General features: G+C 35.8%; 1 protein-coding gene and 1 pseudogene across 2 annotated transcripts in view; both read right to left on the bottom strand.

The window, feature by feature from the left end:
• SMYD3 (SET and MYND domain containing 3) overlaps positions 1-20,929 on the bottom strand; it is an 839,570-nt gene that overhangs the window by 558,958 nt on the left and 259,683 nt on the right. The gene's annotated exons all lie outside the window — the stretch shown is intronic.
• On the bottom strand, positions 18,961-20,404 carry LOC119523765 (annotated as a pseudogene).

A 20,929-nucleotide genomic window follows, 5' to 3' on the forward strand; every position in this document is an offset into this window, starting at 1 on the left:
TACTACCCATTCTTTTCTTCCATTCATGGCCAAGTTTCTTAAAAAGATCCATCAACCATCATTCTAAGGTACTCTGGCAGAGGTCACAAAAGGATTAGTTACTATGGAATTCAACACTTTTCAGTCCTTAATTTAATTGACCTCTCTGAAGCACTTAAACTGCTCACCTCTTTCTTGAAATGCTTTTTTCTCCCTTGGTTTTTATGGTATCTTTCTCTCCAGGTTTTCCTTCTGTTTCTCTCCCTCTGAACCTTTACTGGCTTCTCTTTTTCTGCTTGCCTCTCCTAGATTATTTGTACTTCCACAGTATCAACTATCATCTATATACTTTCGTAATTCTCAATTTCCTGCCAAAATCTCCCGAGTTTCAGTCCCACATACTCAGCTGCTTTCTGAATACATCCACCTAGATGTCTCACAAGTATCTCTTACTCAACGTGGCCATAATGGAATTCATAATCTACACATGCAACTCACCACCTTCCCTCTTTCTGTATTCATTGTCTTTTTTGAAGGCACCACCAATCTTTCCCCAAGTTTGACAAGTTATAAACATGGGCATCAGCATTGACTTGCTCCTCTCTACTGCCTCACAATGGGCAGTCTCCAAATGCTAGCCATTCTACCTTCTTTATATTTCCTTATTCCTTCTCCCCTCCTTTTGCACCTCTCACTGCTACCACTATCATAGTATAGACCTGCATCATTTCTTGATTTATTTACAGCAGTAGTTTCCTAGTGTCAGTTTTACTCTTCTCTGAATTATCTTCCAAACTGAGGCAAGAAAGAGAGCTTTCTAAAGTGTGTATCTCACTCACCAAATTCCATGTTTCTCTTCAAATTAAAATTCCCTTGAAATGGTTCTCCTTCAAGATAAGGTCCAATTCCCTGGTCTTGCCTATCTTTAGCCTCGTTTCTCACCAATTTTCTATCTCCTGGCTATGCTCTGCCATACAGAATTGCTTAGAAGTTTCCCAGAAGCAACATCTTTTCTGTCTGTGCCTTGGTCTACATATGCTGCTCCTTTGCCTGACAACCGTTCTCCCAGCTTTGCCTAGCTGCTCCTCTGAGATTCAACTAAGCAAGTCCTGTCATTCCTGTGGACTTCCCAGACACCCACAGCCTGGGCTCATTGCTTTACCCAAGTGCTCAAAGAGTAGCAGCCTTCTATGACTACTAGAGGGTACTGAGGCAGCTCATAATTGAGGAAACAAACCAATAGTTAATAATGTTTATACTAAGATTTTAACCAAATATAAGTGGCTAGCATAATGAGCACTGAATAACTGACATCCAAGGAATGTAATGTGAATGAACTACAATTTGTCATGATGTTGGCATTTGGTATAATGCCTGTAGCACCTAACGTGTGTGTGTGTGTGTGTGTGTGTGTGTGTGTGTGTGTGTGTGTGTACAATTATGTTTAGAGCAAGAATACATTTCTTGCTGTTTTTAAGTACTGATGAAGGGGCAAATAATGGATAGTCTCTAGACCTTAATGGCAAAGTTATCTTGATGACGAAATAAATGTTTAATAAACTATTACACAGATTTGAAGAAGTTCATGTACCTTCCAAAGAATTTCACTACCCAAGCTGTCAACCAGGCCATCGGCATTTAGGGTACAAAGACTGTCTTACTCATTTTGCATACCAGAGTCCCCAGCACATAGTATAAACTCAATAAGATCTGAAGAATGAGTGATATAAAGAAATTATAAGAACAACTAGAGCCTACCCTGTCACAGAATTAGCATTAGCAATTTCTACTTGCTTAACTAGCTTGAATTCAACTTATCTATGGTTGAGGGCATAATATCTTTTTCTGGAAGTATTCAGCTCAGTATTCATACATTTAACAAATATTGAGTGCTTTACCATGTACCATCTACCATGATAGGCACAAGAATTAGTGGGAAAAGGATTTGAAATAGAAACAGACAACTCTAGTTCCAACTTCACCTAGAAATTTAACAGATGTTTGAACTGGACAAACCAATTAAGCTCTCTTTCCGTATATAAATTGAGAATAAAACATCTATTTTAGAGGGTAATTGCAGGGATTCAGTGAGCTATATGTAAACTCAATATGGTACATACACATTAGTTATTCCTGCTATCCACTGTGAATAAAAAGCAGTAGTAAATATTTTACATAATACTTTATTAAAACAAGCCCATGAAACTAATAAGGAAGGGTTTAATATTCCCACTTTCAATTTTTAAAGCCAGTCCCAGGGAACCAAAGAAGTTTTCTTAAAGCCACATATGCAACTAATAGGTGGAAAGTTCTTTGGTGTCAGATGCAAAACTGATTCTCTCAGTGTTTCTCTTACAAATTTCACTGGCATCCAACAGTGTAAAAGACCCCACATCAAATAGAGGACTACAGGTAAGAAAGCAAAGGCCTTCTTAATATAACAGCTGAGGAGTTGAGCAAACACAGTGTTTAAATTCACTGTTTTCTTACTAAAGAAAAATACTGTCCTTATTGGACACTGATTAATGCCAACTTATAAGAGACAACTTAAAGTTTTCACAGTCAGGCAAAGGTCCCCAATGTCATAAGTTTTGCTTTAACAAGAAAATTCTAATATTAAAAAACTGTCAGGTTGCCATGGTAACAATCTATTTGCAATCATGATACTAGTGGTAATATGTTATACGTCTCTCAAGGAAAAGTAAACTAGATGTAGCCACGGAATTTAATAAAAGTATCTGCCGGACCAAAAGCCCTGATATGACTGTTTTTACGCAATATGACAAGGATTTAAATATACAATAGGAGACCCTCAGGTTACAATACCAGTTCCATCAAAAAAATTAAAAGATTTTGACCTTGACACCAATACAAGCTGTAGCCATATGATCTGGAAAGTTCAATTTTCTGAGCACAAAAAATAAATGGGTAAACAACCAAGATGACAGCCATGGAACAAGAAAGTCAGAATTTATCAAAAGAAGAACAAAATCAATCCTCAAAGGAAGTTTGAATTATAAAGACTGAATTTCTCACAAATTGCTCAAAGGTTTCATTTTTGTGTTTCGAGTTCCTATGTATGTGTGCATGTCCTAGAGTATACTAGGACATCCTTGGATGATTTAACCTTCCTACTTTTATCTAGAAAACAACGAAAGAACATATTCAAAATAAATTGATCCTAAACTAAAAAGGAGGGAAGTTATTGTAATTAATTAGGCCATTCTGAAGTCTGGACTCACAGACTACTTACGCAGACAGGAACAATTTCAACCAATCATTAAGGCCTTGGTCATGCTCTGACAAATCACAAGGATTTTCTCTCCTATTAGGCTACTTGTTCTACAACTATCTAAGAAATGGTCACATTTTCCCCACAACTTTAGCTATGAGCAAATAATTTCTTTTTAAATTTGCAATGTATTTACAGAATGGTATATGCATGCTGAATGACCTCAAGACAAGGAGAATTAAAATTGCAACTCCCTTTGCTTCAACATTAAATTGGCTTTGCACAAAAGTACCAACATTCATGACAACAGATTTCTCCATTCACTGGCCAGCTCTTTCTTTATCTGAAAATAGCAACAACTTTATTTTCTGAAAACTATTTGTAAATGTTCTATATAACAAGTCAATTTCTCCTTAGATTTTCAGTATAAAATTAGAGAACTGTCCCCTCCCCCCAGCCTACTCCCCCCCACCAAAGGACTGGCTGGATTTTTTTTTTTAATTCAGTTAAGATTTTTTTAAAAACACAGTTAAGGTTTTAAAATCAAGTCTTATAAATTTAGATATTTTAAGTTTTATTAAATTCAGATGAAATATTAACAACTTAAATAATATTTATACCATCTAAAGGCAAAATATTTTTGTTTAGATATTGTTCTTAAAAAAATCATAGAAATGGTGGAAATGTTAAAAATGATTCCAAGGTTTCTAGACTGAGGAACATAGATGGAGAATGACAACATTAAATGATAAAGGAAATACTCAGCAAGTACAGATTTGAGGGAAAGTGCTAGATAATCATTCAAGCTTTAAATAAGTTGGATAATCTGCTGGGGATATATAGTAAATAATAAGCAGTTGGAAATAATGGGTTGGAACTCAAGAAGGCCACCTGGGATAGAAACAAATACAGAAGAGATATCGGTGAATAAGCAATAGTTGAAGCTACAAAAGAAGAGTAAATCACTTAGTAAAACAATGTGAAAAGAGAGTAAGAAAGAGAAGCAAGGCAGAGACCAACATTTAAAGGTCAGTGGAGTTTGAACAAAAAAGCTGACAAAAAGTGTCTTAAAAGTCACGGAAGGCTCATTTGCCTCTGTGCACTATGTCCGGGGGCCTCCTGAAGGCGCTGCACAGTGACATTTAGGCGGAGCTGAGTCCGTATCAGGACCAGCACTTCCGGGGAGACGATGAAGAACAAGAAAAACTACCGAAGAAAAACTAGGCTGTTACGTTGAAAATCTTTCCTTTTATACAACTAAAGAATAAATCTATGAACAAAAGTGGTAACAAAGAAAATCATTATGGGCCTGGACATTATATGTCCTATGCTCTCCATTCTAAAATTAGGAATTTCAGTAAATAATAAATGATTCTGGCTTACATAATAACCCTTCCTAAATGAAAGAAACAACAGCAGCATTTTTTTTTCTTAAAGGCAAGAACTTGAAATTACTAGCTGGTACTGGAAAGCAGCAACTTGCCCTTACAAAAAAAAAAAAAATCCTAGCAGTATAAATACATTTCTTTACAAAAATAGGAATATTTCTTAATCAATCAAATTTCAAAAAATTATTTATTTTCTGATGTGTAAATACCACAGACCCATTCCATTGATCAGAGGATGCTATGAATCCACCAAGGATTAATAATGCTTTTTAATTAAATTAAATGATTTCACCTCCCAAGACTTCCATTTCAGTACAAAAAATACGTGTGATCTCCATTCATCCTTGCCTCCGAGGAGAGGGATCTCTGTCTTTCAGAGGTAGACAGTTTTACTTTTCGGTCTCTGTTAACAGGACAGCTTGGATTTATTGGCCAATATTATTTATGAATTACAACTGTATGAGCGTTTTTTAGTATGATGAATATTCTGTCATCATTAAATTTTATGAAAGAGGATGGGGACAGTATAGCTACTCTTTTCCTTTCTTGCCACCCCTTTTCTGGAAAGCCAATAAATAACATAGGCTTTTTTCTTTGTCTATTCAAGTCAACAGGTTCTGAGACAGTTCTGTCAACTGCCAAAGTGAAATAGGAAAGAATTTTCTGAGAGGCTAAGTATTCATAAAAGGCAAGAACATGTTTACTGAGGTAAAAAATAATAATAATTAGTAGTTATTATGGCAGGCCAAAAAGAGGAATAAACCATAACAGGATACTAATACCAAGCACTGCAACGGCAGTAAATTGAAAGAAATCTAAATATTGAATATTTAACATTTTTTTTCTAGTGGCAGTTATGCTAAAGAAAAAAAAACATAGTAAAGCTTAAAACGCAACCTGATGGGCTGTTTTAAATTCAAAGTTCTTGGATAAAAAAGAAAGCTGTGACTAGTACAGAGTTCTCCTGTGTTTGCAACACAATTTCAGAAGTCACACAGGAGCCGCCACATTTGGTTCCAAGTATTCATTCATAAACTAACAGGAACAAAATCGGAGTCTTGCTCTAACACAGTAAAAGTTATACCTCCACCAGGTTAAAACTTCCTTAAAAAGAAGGCTGTGCCCGAGGATCTGGGGGAAGGTGCGGATGTGTTGGACATCCTCACCTGGACTGGCGTTGATGTTGTCACAAACATTGGGACTGGCGGTTTGATGTGCTGAGCCCTTGATCATGGGACTTGCCCTTATGAAGCTCATTACTGAAAAGGAGAGGCTAAACTTGCATATAATTGTGCCTAAGAGTCTCCCCCTGAGTACCTCTTTGTTGCTCAGATGTGGCCCTCTCTCTCTCTAACTGAGCCATCTCAACAGGTGAACTCGCTGCCCTCCCCCCTATGTGGGACCCGACTCCCAAGGGTGTAAATCTCCCTGGCAATGCAGAATATGACTCCCGGGGATGAATGTGGACCCGGCATCGTGGGACTGAGAGTATCTTCTTGACAAAAAGGGGGATGCAAAATGAGATGAAATAGTTTCAGTGGCTGAGACATTTCAAATGGAGTCGAGAGGTCACTCTGGTGGACATTCTTATGCACTATATAGATAACACGTCTTAGGTTTTAATGTATTGGAATAGCTAGAAGTAAATACCTGAAACTACCAAACTCCAACCCAGCAGTCTGGACTCCTGAAGACAATCATATAATAATGTAGATTACAAAGGGTGACAGTGTGATTGTGAAGACCTTGTGGATCACACCCCCTTTATCCAGTGTATGCATGAGTAGAAAAATGGAGATAAAAACTAAAGGGCAAATGGGGTGGGATGGGGGGATGATTTGGGTGTTCTTTTTTCATTTTTATTTTGTATTCTTGTTCTGGTTCTTTCTGATGTAAGGAAAATGTTCAGAGACAGATTGTGGTGATGAACGCATAACTATGTTATCATACTGTGGAGAGTGGATTGTATACCATGGATGATTGTATGGTGTGCGAATGTATTTCAATAAAACTGAATTTAATTAAAAAAAAAAAATAAGGCTGTAAAAAAAGCTATCACACTTTGTAATGATGACAACTGGACCATCAAAAATATGTATCATTCCCTGTAAATCATAAAGAAGGAAGAAACACCTCTATCTTAAAAGCCAGAGAAAATGTCTGGATCTGCTTAGAATTGTCAAGGCCTCAAAAATTTCACAGAAAAAAAAGAGTCAAAGTCTCACAGATTTATCATGTAAAAATTACAAGATTTAAAACCTACCAGAATCTAATAATTAAAGAAATGAAAACTCAACTTACAAAGAGATATTACTTAAATCATTTGCCAGATGGGCGAGGATTAAAAAATAATAATACCCCATGTTAGCAAGGTTGTATGGAAATAGATACATGCAAACAGTGTTGGTGGGGTATAAATTAGCACAACATATATTGGAATGTGATTGGGCAATATATATAAATATGCAAACTCTGCCTCACCAATTTCATTTCTATTAATTTATCCTATGCAAACAACCTCCTTAGTATGAAAACATACATGTATATTGAGGTTTCCTGCAGTAAAAAAAAAAAAAAAATTTTTTTGGAAATAACCTAAATGCCCATTAATAGAGTACTGGTTAATTAAATTTTAGCATGTCTATACAATGGAATAGTATTTAATCATTAAAAGAAAATTATATGTGTGTCTGCATACAGGTATGTATATACTAAATATAGATTCAGATATAGACCCAACTGTTAACAGTAGTTATCTCTAGGGAGTGGGATTCTGGAGGGATTTGAATTTCTGATCAGTTTTTTTACTTACTTTAATTTTTGTAGCAAACATGAATTTTTTAAATAGACATTTAAACATCTCAGATAAATGATGAGAGTTAGAACAATTGAAAAAATACGTATTTGCATGTATTGAAGACAATGGCTTTTGTTTGTGTTGAAGGTTTAAAGATATTTACAGATATTAAAGGTAATATGATGGCTATCCATACCCTACTGCTATTACAGAAGAAATTTAAAAAACACACAAAATGCACTCTTGGGAATACAGATGAGGAAGTTGGTTCAGCAAATTTTTAATGTATTACCAGAATGTACAATCAGAGTGAAGATACTATCAACTTTTTGAGAGGAAGGGGAGGTTATAAATTTGGGAATTTAATTCCTCTGTGCTTTCCAGATGTTGAGAGCATGGGTTGTATAGTCAGAAACACCTGGGTTAGAGGCTCAATTCTCCCACTATCTACTATATGGCTTTAGGCAATTTCCTGTAATACTGGAATAATAATAAAACCTATCCTATAGAATTGTTTTGAAGATTTAAAAGATAATATATGTAAGGTATAGTGCCTGGCATATGGCCAATATTCAGTGTTAGCTCTTGCCTTCTCAAAGCTCACGAAGTTTTTTTTTTTTCATTAGCAATTACAAAGTACTCAGGAAATCAAAGCCTAATTTCACCGCAAACAAAATAGAAACAAGAGATAATAACTTTAGATTGAATAATAAAAAATACCCAGTCTGTTAGCAGAGCTCATTTTCTTTCTGTAATAATGCTACCCCTCCTAAGGATAGTTTTAGCTTCCCAGAGATATCAGTTCTCTCCAATTATTAATACTGACCCTGCCTTTGTGGCAGATATTAAAATAATACCAGTCCCAAAGTGTACATTTGGTAAGTTGACGAAGGAAACAACCCAAATATGCTTATTAAACATAAATGAGAACTTGAGGGAGAATCTAGACAAACACTTATGAACTAATAAAATATGAAGAGATAGTGAAAAAAGAACTGAATCTAGCCCCATGATCAAAGCACAGACATTTCCATCATTCAACAAATTCAAATCAGCAAACATGCCCTCAAGAATACACAATTCTAGCATAAGTGCCAAAATAAACCAGAGAGTAAACTGTGATACAAGACAGAATGAGATGAGTGCTGAAAAAAATCACCAAGTTCCAGGCCAGGAAAGAGATAATATACTGTCTGCTGGGACAAGGGAGAACGATAAAGCTAGAGTGGGAAAGCTTTTTATGTATGAATACAAACAAGATGGTCACAAATTAAGATTCATTCATCTAGCAAGTTTGAAGTAATGAAACTAAGTTTTAATAAGCCACATGCACAAAAAATTTTAAACAGTAAATTAAGCCTAAGTTTTGGAAAATATTATGTGTTATAAGGAACACAATATTTCTGTTTTACAGAAATAAGCTTTACAATTCTGTTGAGGGATAAATCATACATATTGCATTGTGAACTCCTTGAGGACAACTGATGTGCCTTCTATAAACTTTGTTTTCCCATCACCTTGCACAATACCTGCAACAGAATTGGCACTAAATAAATATCTGCCAAATGAGTAAATAAATGACTGTAACACAAAGCAGAATATTATATGTATCACTGATAATCAATATTAGATAAGTTTAGCAGAGAGACCCAGCATTTCCCCTGTGGTAATCAAGAAAGATGGAAGTATGTACTATTTTCACCATCCAGCATTCACTCCTCATATTCTTTTAGTAACAACCCTTCCCCATTATCCGTCTCCTTGTTTCTTGTGGAGCTGACTTCCCCTCAGCTCCAGGAGTGGTCATGTGACCTGGGAATACCGCATCTCTCTGGTTACAGTGATTGGTTCAAGATGCATAGATGACCCAAGCAATGCCAATCAGATCCAATCACAGCTAATCTTGAGGATTTTGGTTAGACAACCAAAAGGCGAGTTCTTTTTCTTGCTGGATTTAGAGTTGAGAGGAGCCTGAGCTTCTGACCACTGTCTTGCCCAACTAGGGAGAGCCTGTCTAAGAACTGAGGCAATTCATGGAAAACAGATTCTAGCAATGGAGGGAGACTGGATCCTTATGACATCATTTGAGTCCCTGGATGCTAAAGGGAGGCTTTTTTCAGTTCACAGCTAACAAATTCCTTTTTTGCTTCTATCAGTTTGGGCCGGATTTTCTGTCACTTCAGACTGTAAGAGCTTTCATGAAAAAACAGGATTTGAAATCTTCACGGAACACTTAGGTGGGTTATCAACAGGGAGGGGATTCTTAGTGGAAAGAATTGCATCAACAATAAAATACAGCAAGAAAACACAAGACTATTCAGTTATAATGATAAATCTCTAGTTCATCTGAGTTACATTAAGTCTGAAAAAAAATGGACTGGGGTTGGTTAAGTGGGTTGGGTATTGCAAATTAGACTGCTTAATGCCTCACTAAAAGGAGCACTTGCTACCCAGTTCAAGCAAGTTGTTATCACATGGGTACTGAGCCCAGTGGAGTCACATCTCAGTGTTTCAATAAAATGCCAATTAAAATAGATTTAAAAAGTACTGGCAAGAAATTAACAACAACAAAAAAAGACTTGATAGTAATGTAGAGAAAACAATTCTATGGGCAGGATTCAGCACTTGGAGCAGCTGGTTTGTGACTCAGACACCACTCAAAGGGCTGAGAAAGTAAATTAAAATTTATGTATAAGGCAAGTGTCCCCAAGTAAAGGTTTCTTAAATAACAAAGTATGTGTGTCTTCTAAGGAACTCCATATATCAACAGAAAAAAGAAAGAGAATTATAGATACACAGAAAAAGTGCTATGGCACTAAAGCAGAAAAACCAGAAGTTTCCTTTAAAAAAAAAACAAAACTCTGATCTGTTTAAACAATATTCCATTCACTTTTCAGAGGAAAATTTGGGGCTGGGTGAAAAGATGAAATTTTGAATTTTTGGATAGTTAACCATTCTGGGAAAGAAAGAACTTCCTTACTAGTTTTACATTGTTGTTTCCTTGTAAGAGGAATGGTATGAACCTACAGGTGATCTGATTTATTTCTCTTCGCTGGGAAAAAGAATCTATTCCAAGATTTTTAAAATGTGACATTATCTAAAAAATATATTTACAGCCTTCCACTCCCCAGCCCTGAGTATCTGGGGGAAGGTGGAGATGTGTTGGACATCCTCACCTGGACTGGTGTTGATGCTGTCACAAACATCGGGACTGGCGGTTTGATGTGCTGAGCTCTCGAGCATGGGACTTGCCCTTATGAAGCTCATTACCACAAAGGAGAGTCTAAACTTGTATGAAATGGTGCCTAAGAGTCTCCCCCTGAGTACCTCTTTGTTGCTCAGATGTGGCCCTCTCTCTTTCTAACTGAGCCATCTCAACAGGTGAACTCGCTGCCCTCCCCCCTACGTGGGACCCGACTCCCAGGGGTGTAAATCTCCCTGGCAACGCAGAGTATGACTCCCGGGGATGAATGTGGACCTGGCATCGTGGGACTGAGAGTATCTTCTTGACCAAAAGGGGGATGCAAAATGAGACGAAATAGTTTCAGTGGCTGAGAGATTCCAAACGGAGTCGAGAGGTCACTCTGGTGGACATTCTTATGCACTATATAGATAACACCTCTTAGGCTTTAATGTATTGGAATAGCTAGAAGTAAATACCTGAAACTACCAAATTCCAACCCAGCAGTCTGGACTCCTGAAGACAATTATATAATAATGTAGATTACAAGGGGTGACAGTGTGATTGTGAAGACCTTGTGGATCACACCCCCTTTATCTAGCATATGGATGAGTGGAGGAATGGGGATAAAAACTAAAGGACAAACGGGGTGGGATGGGGGGATGATTTGGGTGTTCTTTTTTCACTTTTATTTTGTATTCTTGTTCTGGTTCTTTCTGATTAAGGCAAATGTTCAGAGATAGATTGTGGTGAGGAACGCATAACTATGTTATCATACTGTGGACAGTGGATTGTATATCATGGATGACTGTATGGTGTGTGAATGTATTTCAATACAACTGAAAAAAAAAATGTGACATTATCAACACGTCCAGTTTGTACAAAATACCAGCTAAGAATAAGTGATAATCTAAAGAGCTTCTGCCTTTGGGGACAATAACATTAATTTTAACTTTAAGGGAGAAGAATAAGCATGAGAAACATGACTTCTTTGTGAAAATATAATAGAGTATAAAAATAATGTTTGAAGACAAATAAATTATGGTCAGTTATCTAAATTTTATATTTCACAGAATAGCTAAGATATTGGCTCCTAGGTTTTACCCAGAGAGCTTCTTAGAACCTCTGTGTTCACATTTCATCAGATACTTTTATTATAAGTCTCATAGTGTAATGTAAGTATCTTTATTACTTGCTCTTTCCCCCACCAGTTGGTAAGTTCTCTTGAGAGTAAAAATTGCATCTTCTTTGTACTAAGCTCCTAGCACATAAATACTTATAGAGTAGATGAAAATAATGAATGAGTCCATGCTGTCAAGTCAGGCTTCCTGAGTTGATATCCAGGCTCTGCCATTTTCTAGTTCTATAACTGTAGGCCAAGAGGCCTCATCTGTAAAATACTGCCAATAATAGTGCCTACTTCATAGGGCTGTTGTGAGGAGTAAATGAGTTGACACTTATTGTGGTTGGCAGAATTCTAAGATTGCTGCCCCTAGCATGTATGCCCTGTGTAACAACAAATGGCTATTGTTTTAAGCTGCTAAGATCATAGTAATTTGTTATACAGCAATAAAAAATGAATAAACTTATAAAGCATTTAGAACACAGGCTGCCACATAGAAAATCCTCAGTTAATATTAGCTATTATTATTACAAGATTCCATTAAACCATGTGATATCTGGACGCATTTAAAAATGGGATTCTGATAACAAAAATTCAGTTTTCCCATATCATATTTGCTGGCACAGAAAATATATAAGCATACAGAATTCAGCCAGTCATACAAGGGCAGAGAATTTATAAATATATTTTTATAACACACATATTAAGTGCTACAAAAATGATTATGTAGGAGGAAACTAATTATTATGTTCATATGCTATACACTGGAATCCAGTCAGAATTAAGTTGAGGATATACAATGATAGCCGATGGATCTAAAAATAAAATGTAAAGTCACAGAGTTATTTAAAAAAAAAAGCATACTGGACCAACAAGTACTTAGCAGGAAACAAAGTATAACGATCTTACAGGTGAATGAAATCCCATATCACACACCTAGTATTATATGCACGAATAATGGTACCATATTTCATATGACACTAGTAACGAAGAAAACAAGCCAAAACATAAAACATATTTGAATGGATTCTTATGAGCACATATACAAAACAAATATTAGAGTAAAAATCTGTACAAGCATGCAGCAAAAGATAATAAATTTGAAAAAATTCCTAAGGAGAAGAGCCACAGTACATGTAGAAATACATCTCAGTTAAAAAAAAGAAACTAGTCAAAGCATACAACACAATAATGAATTTGAAAGGATTCCAATGCAATATGCATATACACAAATAAAAGTACATATTTCACTGAGTATTAGGAAATGACAAGCAATAGAAAACAACTGAAAACATTATAATAAAAACATACTTCAATGAATATCGTAACTACATAACAAGCAGAAAACAAACAGTGAGAGAAAATGTATCATAAATGTTTTTATCTTCACCCTCAAAGCCAAGTAAATCACAGCCTCAAAGCTTGAAAACCCACCAACACTGCTGGAATTGAGAGTCTTCTCTTCATCCCTAACATTCACCACATTAGGCACATGGTCATCATTATCTTGAAAATACCACTTTGCAGCCTTGTCACTGTAGAACTCTGTAACATTAAACTTGAACTTAATGTTTCATCAATGTCTCTGTTGATTTTGAGCCATAGATAATAGATTAATAAATTTATATCTGAAATGATAGGGGAATAGCCCTGTGATACATCTATGTGGGCTGTGACTTCTTCTGCCTGTTTGTTAAAAACACCAGTGAGATACGAAACTTCTATCTTTTCTGGAATTTTTTTATGTTCCTGGGCTCCCCCACTAAAATCACCTTCCTACAGCTCACCCAAGGAAACTCTGGCATATACCTGCTTGGCCTTGCATCCCTAAAGTAGGCACATAAGAGGTGGGTTAAAGACGTAGGCTAAATTATGATATCCATTAAGGAACATGGAAAAATACAGAAATATATCTCTTATCTAACAAAATAATTCCATTTTCTTGAGGATTCTTCAAGTTTATATGAGAAAGTGTCCTAAATCTCTCACAATAATTGCTCAATCCAAAAGGGTTCAGAGCTTGCATTTTGAGGAGCACAGACTTCATTTAGTGAAGCAATGATTAAAGATTCAGTTTTACATATGATTCTAAGATCTTAAAAGAAGATACAAAATTGCCCAAAGAAAAAAGTTAAGCTCAAACAATAATTTAATAGAATTACAGAATACCTCATTTCAGTGCAAGAGTTTCCTTGTTATCTTCAATATAACACAAACCATCCTTTTAACATAAAACATTGAGGGTCATAGTAATTTCAGTTTTATTACATTAGAAAAAAATTTTTAATGGACAAGTCAGAAGCCATTTTACCATTTGAAGATAAGGGCTACTCTCTCATAAATATGTTAAGAATGAATATTAAAGAGGAAGATAAAGGAAACAAAACCATTTGAAGAAGATAATTTGAAATTAACATATAAGATTCCATAGTCATATATAGAAGAAAAATTCTAACTGAAGTTTGGCTTTTTATTAATTATCATAGGATTCTGAATCAGAAAATCTAATGAAAGAATAGAAAAAAACTTTAAGCTTCTTCTTCAAAAAGTATACAAAGTTAGCTTGTCCCACGGATTTGCCACTTTATCTTGTCCTAAAAAATGGCTGTGATATTTAACAGTCCAATTCTTCTCTTTAACAGGCTCCTGATAAATAATGGCAGCATTCAACCCTAACAAAGTCAAATTACTATAAAGTTCTTATTACCTTTAAGCTGGTGAAGAGCTACAGTTGATAAGTGAGCCAACTACTCACACCACTGATCTGCTGAACTCTCTCAGCAGCACCTCAAAGCATATTTCTGCTCCTCTTTTAATTACACATCAAAATTTAATGCTTAGACATTTTCTAAGTTGTGTTAAATCTATTCAACAGAATTTACCTTCCTGCTTTATTTTAGGTGTGCCACTATTTTCCTTTAAAGTATTTTTAAACTATAAAAAAGACAACTGAGACAGTTTCCCCTGTTTTAATGCTCACGAATAAAACTATATTCTCTATGATCATTTCTGGACATTCAAACAGCTGGCTACTCAAAATGCCAAAATTTGGTTTACATCTCCTAGATTACCTGCTGGTGAGTGAAATCTTTAACATCATGATGAAACCAGTAACATATATGGCTTTTCATTGGGTAATCATTTTAGTTAGTGCCTTAGTACAATATTTAAAGCACATAACATAAAGAGAAATAAATCCACACCTCTAATTGACTAAGATGTAAGTATTTCCCAAATTAAATCTTTTCAGGTATAATACTGCAAAACTATGCCTTACTAAGGATTAAGTTTGAAGAAACTTTTGCTCAAGTAAAACCATTTTGACTTCCCTTCTTTCTGTTTTTTTTTAATTTCTCAATTTTTGCTCTTTCTTCTAATATAGGCATTTAGGGCATTAAATTTCCCTCTCAGCACCACCTTTGCTGCATCCCATAAGTTTTGATATATTGTGTTTTCATTTTCATTTGCCTTGAGATATTTACTAATTTTTCTTGTAATTTCTTCTTTTACCCACTAGTTGTTTAAGAGTGTGTTGTTTAGCCTCCATGTATTTGCAAATTTTCTGAACTTCTGCCTGTTACAGATTTCCAACTTCATTCCATTATGATCCAAGAAAGTGTTTTGTATAATATCAATATTTTAAAATTTGTTGATACTTGCTTTGCAAACCAACATGTGGTCTATCCTAGAGAATGATCCATGAGCATGTGAGAAAAATGTGTATCCTGCTGTTGTAGGCTATAGCGTTCTATAAATGTCTCTGAAGCCTAGTTCATTTATCATACAATTCAACATCTCTGTTTCCTTATTGATTCTCGGTCTAGATGTTCTATCCATTGACGAGAACAGTATATTGAAATCTCCAACTATTATTGTAGAGATATCTACTTCTCCTGTCAGTGTCACCTTCATGTATTTTGGAGCACTCTGCTTGGTGCATAAATATTCATGATTGTTGTGTCTTCTTGATAAATTGTCCCTTTTACTAACACATAGTGTCATTCTTTGTCTCTTTTAATTATATTACATTTGGAGTCTAACTTATCGGATACTAATATTAACCTGCTCATTTCTGGTTGCTGTTTGCATGAAATATCTTCTTCCTATCTTTCACTTTCAACCTATTTTTGTTCTTGTGTCTAAAGTGAGTTTCTTGTAGAAAGAATATAGATGGGTCCTATTTTTTTAATCCATTCTGCCAGTCTATGTCTTTTTATTGGGGAGTTTAATCCATTCACATTTAGTTTTATTGCTGTAGAGGCAGTAATTTCTTCTACCATTTTGCCTTTGGCTTTTATATATCATACCTTATTTTTTTCTCTCTCTGTTTACCCTTCTTGATAGTCTTCATTTCTGTGGTCTTCTCCAAATCTCTCTCTCCTGTCTTTTCCTATTAGCCTGTTGCACTCCCTTTAGTATTTCTTATGGCCCAGGTCTCTCATTCACAAACTCTCTCAGTGTCTGTTTGTCTGAAAATATTTTAATCTCTCCCTCATTTTTGAAAAACAGTTTTGCCAGATACAGGATACTTGGTTGACAGTTTTTCTCTTTCAGTATCTTAAATATATCATACCACTGCCTTCTCACCTCCATGATTTCTGCAGAGAAATCTGTACATAGTCTTATTGAGCGAGCTTCCCTCATATGTGATAGATTGCTTTTCTCTTGCTGCTTTCAGAATTCTCTTTGTTTTTGACATTGGAAAATCTGATTAGTAAGGGTCTTGGAGTAGGTCTATTGGGATCTATTCTATTTGGGGTATGCTGTACTTCTTGAATCTGTAATTTTATGTCCTTCTTAAGAGTTGGGAAATTTTCAGTGATTATTTCTTCCCTTCCATTATTCTTTCTGCCCCTTTTCCCTTCTCTTCTCCTCTGGGACACCCATAACTTGTACATTCATGTGCTTCATGTTGTCATTCAGCTCCCTAAGACCCTGCTCATATTTTTCCATTCTTTTCCCTATCTGTTATTTTCTGTGTAGGATTTCAGATGTCCTGTCTTCTAGTTCACTCATCCTTTCTTCTGCCTCTTCCAAACTACTCTTGTATGTCTCCACTGTGTTTTTCATCTCTTCTATTGTGACTTTCATTCCCGTAAGTTCTGCCATTTGTTTTTTCAAGCTTATGAATTTATTTATCCATATCTCACATTATCATCACTTAATTGTACAATCCTCATCACTCTCAATTTTAAACAATTCTCATGACCCCAAACACCTCTTAGCTCTTGTCAGCCCTTAATTATTTGTCCCTAGTATTTGTGTGGTACCAGTAAAGTATTCCTATTAATTATAGTCTCTAGTACGCAATAAGGATATTTTTCCCATATACTCTTCTATTTTCAACTCTGTGCTAGTGTCATACTTTAGAAGTACATCACGTAAGCACCTATTTATGTTTGTGATGCTAATCTGTGGAAACATGCCTTTAAACAACCTCTTTCAATCCTATTCACCTTCAATATAGCTCTGATACTTATAATCCCACTAGCAATTGTCATCCCTATCTGTTCCCATACCTTTGAATTCACCATTATTAACATATCTGAACATATTAGATTATCATTCCCTCCATTAGCTTCTATCACTAGGTCCCCAATAATGTACATTATAAGACATTGATTTTACATTGTTCATTGTCAAAAAGAGAGAAGACCCAAATAAACAGAATCAGAAATGAGAAGGGGATAATTACTACAGATCCAGAAGAAATAATGAAAAAAAAAAAAAATCGTAAGAGGATACTATGAACAACTGTATGCCAACAAGCTCAACAATTCAGAGGAAATGGACAATTTCCTGGAAACACATGATCAATCTAGACTGACCCAAAAAGAAATAGAAGACCTCAACAAACCAATCATAAGCAAAGAGATCCAATCAGTCAGCAAAAATCTACCTACAAATAAAAGCCCAGTGCCGGATGGCTTTCCAGGAGAATTTTACCAAAGTTTCCAAAAGAATTGACACCATTCTTGCTCAAACTCTTTTAAAAAATTGAAGAAAAATGACTACTACCTAACTCATTTTATGAAGCTAATATCACTCTGACACCAAAACCTGATAAAAATACTACAAAAAAAGGAATACTATAGGTCAATCTTCTTAATGAATATTAATACAAAAATCCTAAATAAAATACTTGCAAATTGAATCCAAAGGAACATTAAAAGAGTTATACCATGACCAAGTGGGGTTTATTCCTGGAATGCAAGAGTGGTTCAACATATGAAAATCAGTTAATGTAATCCAACACATCAACAAATCAAAAGGGAAAAATCAAATGATCATCTCGATAGACGCCAAAAAAGCATTTGGCACAATTCAATATCCTCTTTTGACAAAAACACTTCTAAAGTTGGGAATAGAGGGAACCTTCCTCAATATGATAAAGGGCATATATGAAAAACCTGTATCTAGCATAGTATGCAAAAAATTCTTCTTTATGGTCATCCAGTATCTTCTTTATATCCTTCATCTTTTTTTTTTTTTTTTTGGCTGTTTATACCATTTTATTCAAACCTGAAGACCCCAAAGAAAACTAATAAACATGGTGAATTGTTTTCCTTACTAATTTTGAATTACTGTAAATGTACAAATTCTGCTAGCAGTTCAACACTTACATAAATTAAATCATCTCTGACACATGGTAGATTTCATACAATGAAAATAACTAAAAGAATTAGTGCAATATACTGAACTGATCAAAATAAAATGAATTTTGGAAAACAAGGCTGCAATACTTATATTACAAATAACAGATACATTGTTTATTATGGCTGTAGCTATGCAGGAACAACTGAAGCCTTTTAAAGGGGAGAGAAGGAAATAATTAGCTGTTTTAGTAACTGTACATTTTGTATATTTTTAACAACTCTTAAATATTACAGAAAATTATTAAACATATATGGAGACTACAGTGTGGTACCCTATTTACAGTACATTTGAAGACTGAATTTAAAACAATCAAGTTTGAATGTAGATAACTGTTAGTTCATTGACTATATTGTGTACAAAGGGAACAAGCCTCCTCCCTTCCCCAAACAAACCCACACTGTGTAAATGGCCAGCAGTGATTAAACAGAAATCACAAACACTGGTTTGTTTCATTTTTGTTGAAGTGTTCACATGTTGCAGGGAACACTATTCATTAAGATATCAGTTTTCATATTCCTAAAACGAGATGGGGTTACATTTGATTTTTACCACCATTTAAAAAATAACAGGCTTGGCTATAATTCAGATACAGCATGCCATTAATGTTCATTTTTTTCCCTGAAGATATGGACTGTCTTCCCATGGCCTTTTTATTAAAATGTGGAATGTACATTTTAAATATAGACACTAGGAGAAATGACTGTTTTTCTGAATACTGTAGCTAAGCATAAATATCTTTAAGACCCTCCTTCTACAAAGAAGAATCTTTCTGAAAAGCCCAAATTAATAAATTCCAAATCTTTTTCATAGATTACTACTCTACCAGTTTGGAGAAACTGGTGGGTTAACTATGGGTCCAGATAGCCATCTGTCTAATCCCTAATGATGAGAAACAATTCCCCTGACCTTCCAACAAAACAAGTATACACACACAGCTCTCATTTTCCCCTTGTACTGCTGAAATATTAGTCAAAGGGATACTTGCATGTTATTAAAAATTAACTTTGAAACACTTAATATAATTCTGTATTAGAAACTTGACTCGATCATAAGTCTCTTCTTTTCAGAAGTCATACTGGGCTTGTTAAATGCCCAATCCCACTGTTATTAACATTTAGGAAGCAGAAGAATATTCCAGCTAGTTCAAATTGAAGTTTCAGTTACTACACTGATTCCTGGTGGGTTGTGTAGGCTCAGTAAGGTCTACCCCTCTTCCTCCAGCAGAACTGGCTCCGGGATTTTGTGGTTCATTCTCTGGCAACTTTTTAGCAATTGCCATGAATATTTCATTTATATTCATTGATGTTTTAGCTGATATCTCCATGAATAATAAACTGTCGTCATCTGCATAAGTCTGTGCTTCCTGGAAATCTACAGCTCTTTTATTTGCCAGGTCAGCCTTGTTTCCTGATAAAGCTATTACAATGTTAGGACTTGCTTGCCTCTGAAGTTCTTTAACCCAGTTTTTTTTTGCTCTTACAAAGGACTCCTTATTTGTGATATCACACACAATTATGGCTGCCTGTGCTCCTCTGTAGTACACAGGTGCTAGGCTATGGTATCATTCTTAACCAGCTGTATCCCACATTTCAAACTTTACTGTTCGTCATCAAGACACACCTCTGGGTTAGAAAAGTAGCCCCAATGGTACTCTCTTGAAATTCATGAAACTGGCCCTTCACAAAACAAAGCGCTAGGCATGATTTGCCAACAGCAGACTCTCTCAGAAGTACTAGTTTTTGAAAAGCATATTTTATTTCCAGTATTTGGCCCATTGGGCCTTGTTGCTTCCTGATTAGCCATGTGCAAATTTGAAAGAAGTCCCTAATTTCAGACTCTTAACTGCACTTCCAGGACACAGGGTGTCAATTTTTTTTTTCTTTCTGTAAGCAGTAACCTGGTCCACAGTGCATGGGACCGCGGGCCGGAGCTTCCTGGCAGTAGGTCCCAGGTGCAGCCTGAAGGACGAGACTAAGACTGAGGCTATGGGTGTGGCTCTGGCAGCGGCAGTGTCTCCTCCTCATGCTGCACCCCTCAAACTGGACAATGTGGGGCTCATGCTGCGGGAGCCACCCCCAGTCGGGCTCTGTCTGTCTCTGCCTCTCTCCGCTCCGCCTTCCTCTTTCCTTTCTCCCCCTCCACAGTGGCCTGTGCTCCAGTTGTGGCTACTACTTCCTCCTCCTCCCTCCCCTGCCTCCTCCCCTTAGGCAAAGCCATCGGCTCCCTATATCCTTCATCTCTTTTGCCACAGTTTCCTTCAGCTCATTGATTTGATTTAGAAAATCTGTTTGAACATCTTTAATTAGTTGTTGCAATTCCTGTATCTCAGTTAAAGTGTTGGTTTGTTCTTTTGGCTGGTCCGTATTTTTGTGTTTACTAGTATGGCTCATCATTTTTAAGCTGTCTAGGCATTTGATTTTCTTGATTAGTTTATTCTGGAGCTTGTTTTCACTCTTTTACCTAGGGTTTTCTTGTTGGTTGGCTTTGTTCTCTATCTTCTCTTAGGCTTGCAGTTCAACTTATTCTAGACCTCTAACAGAGTTTCTGTTTAGCTGATTAGAATTTTCCAGCT

Source organism: Choloepus didactylus, chromosome 2 (genome assembly GCF_015220235.1).
Source record: "Choloepus didactylus isolate mChoDid1 chromosome 2, mChoDid1.pri, whole genome shotgun sequence".
Taxonomy (NCBI): Eukaryota; Metazoa; Chordata; class Mammalia; order Pilosa; family Megalonychidae; genus Choloepus; species Choloepus didactylus.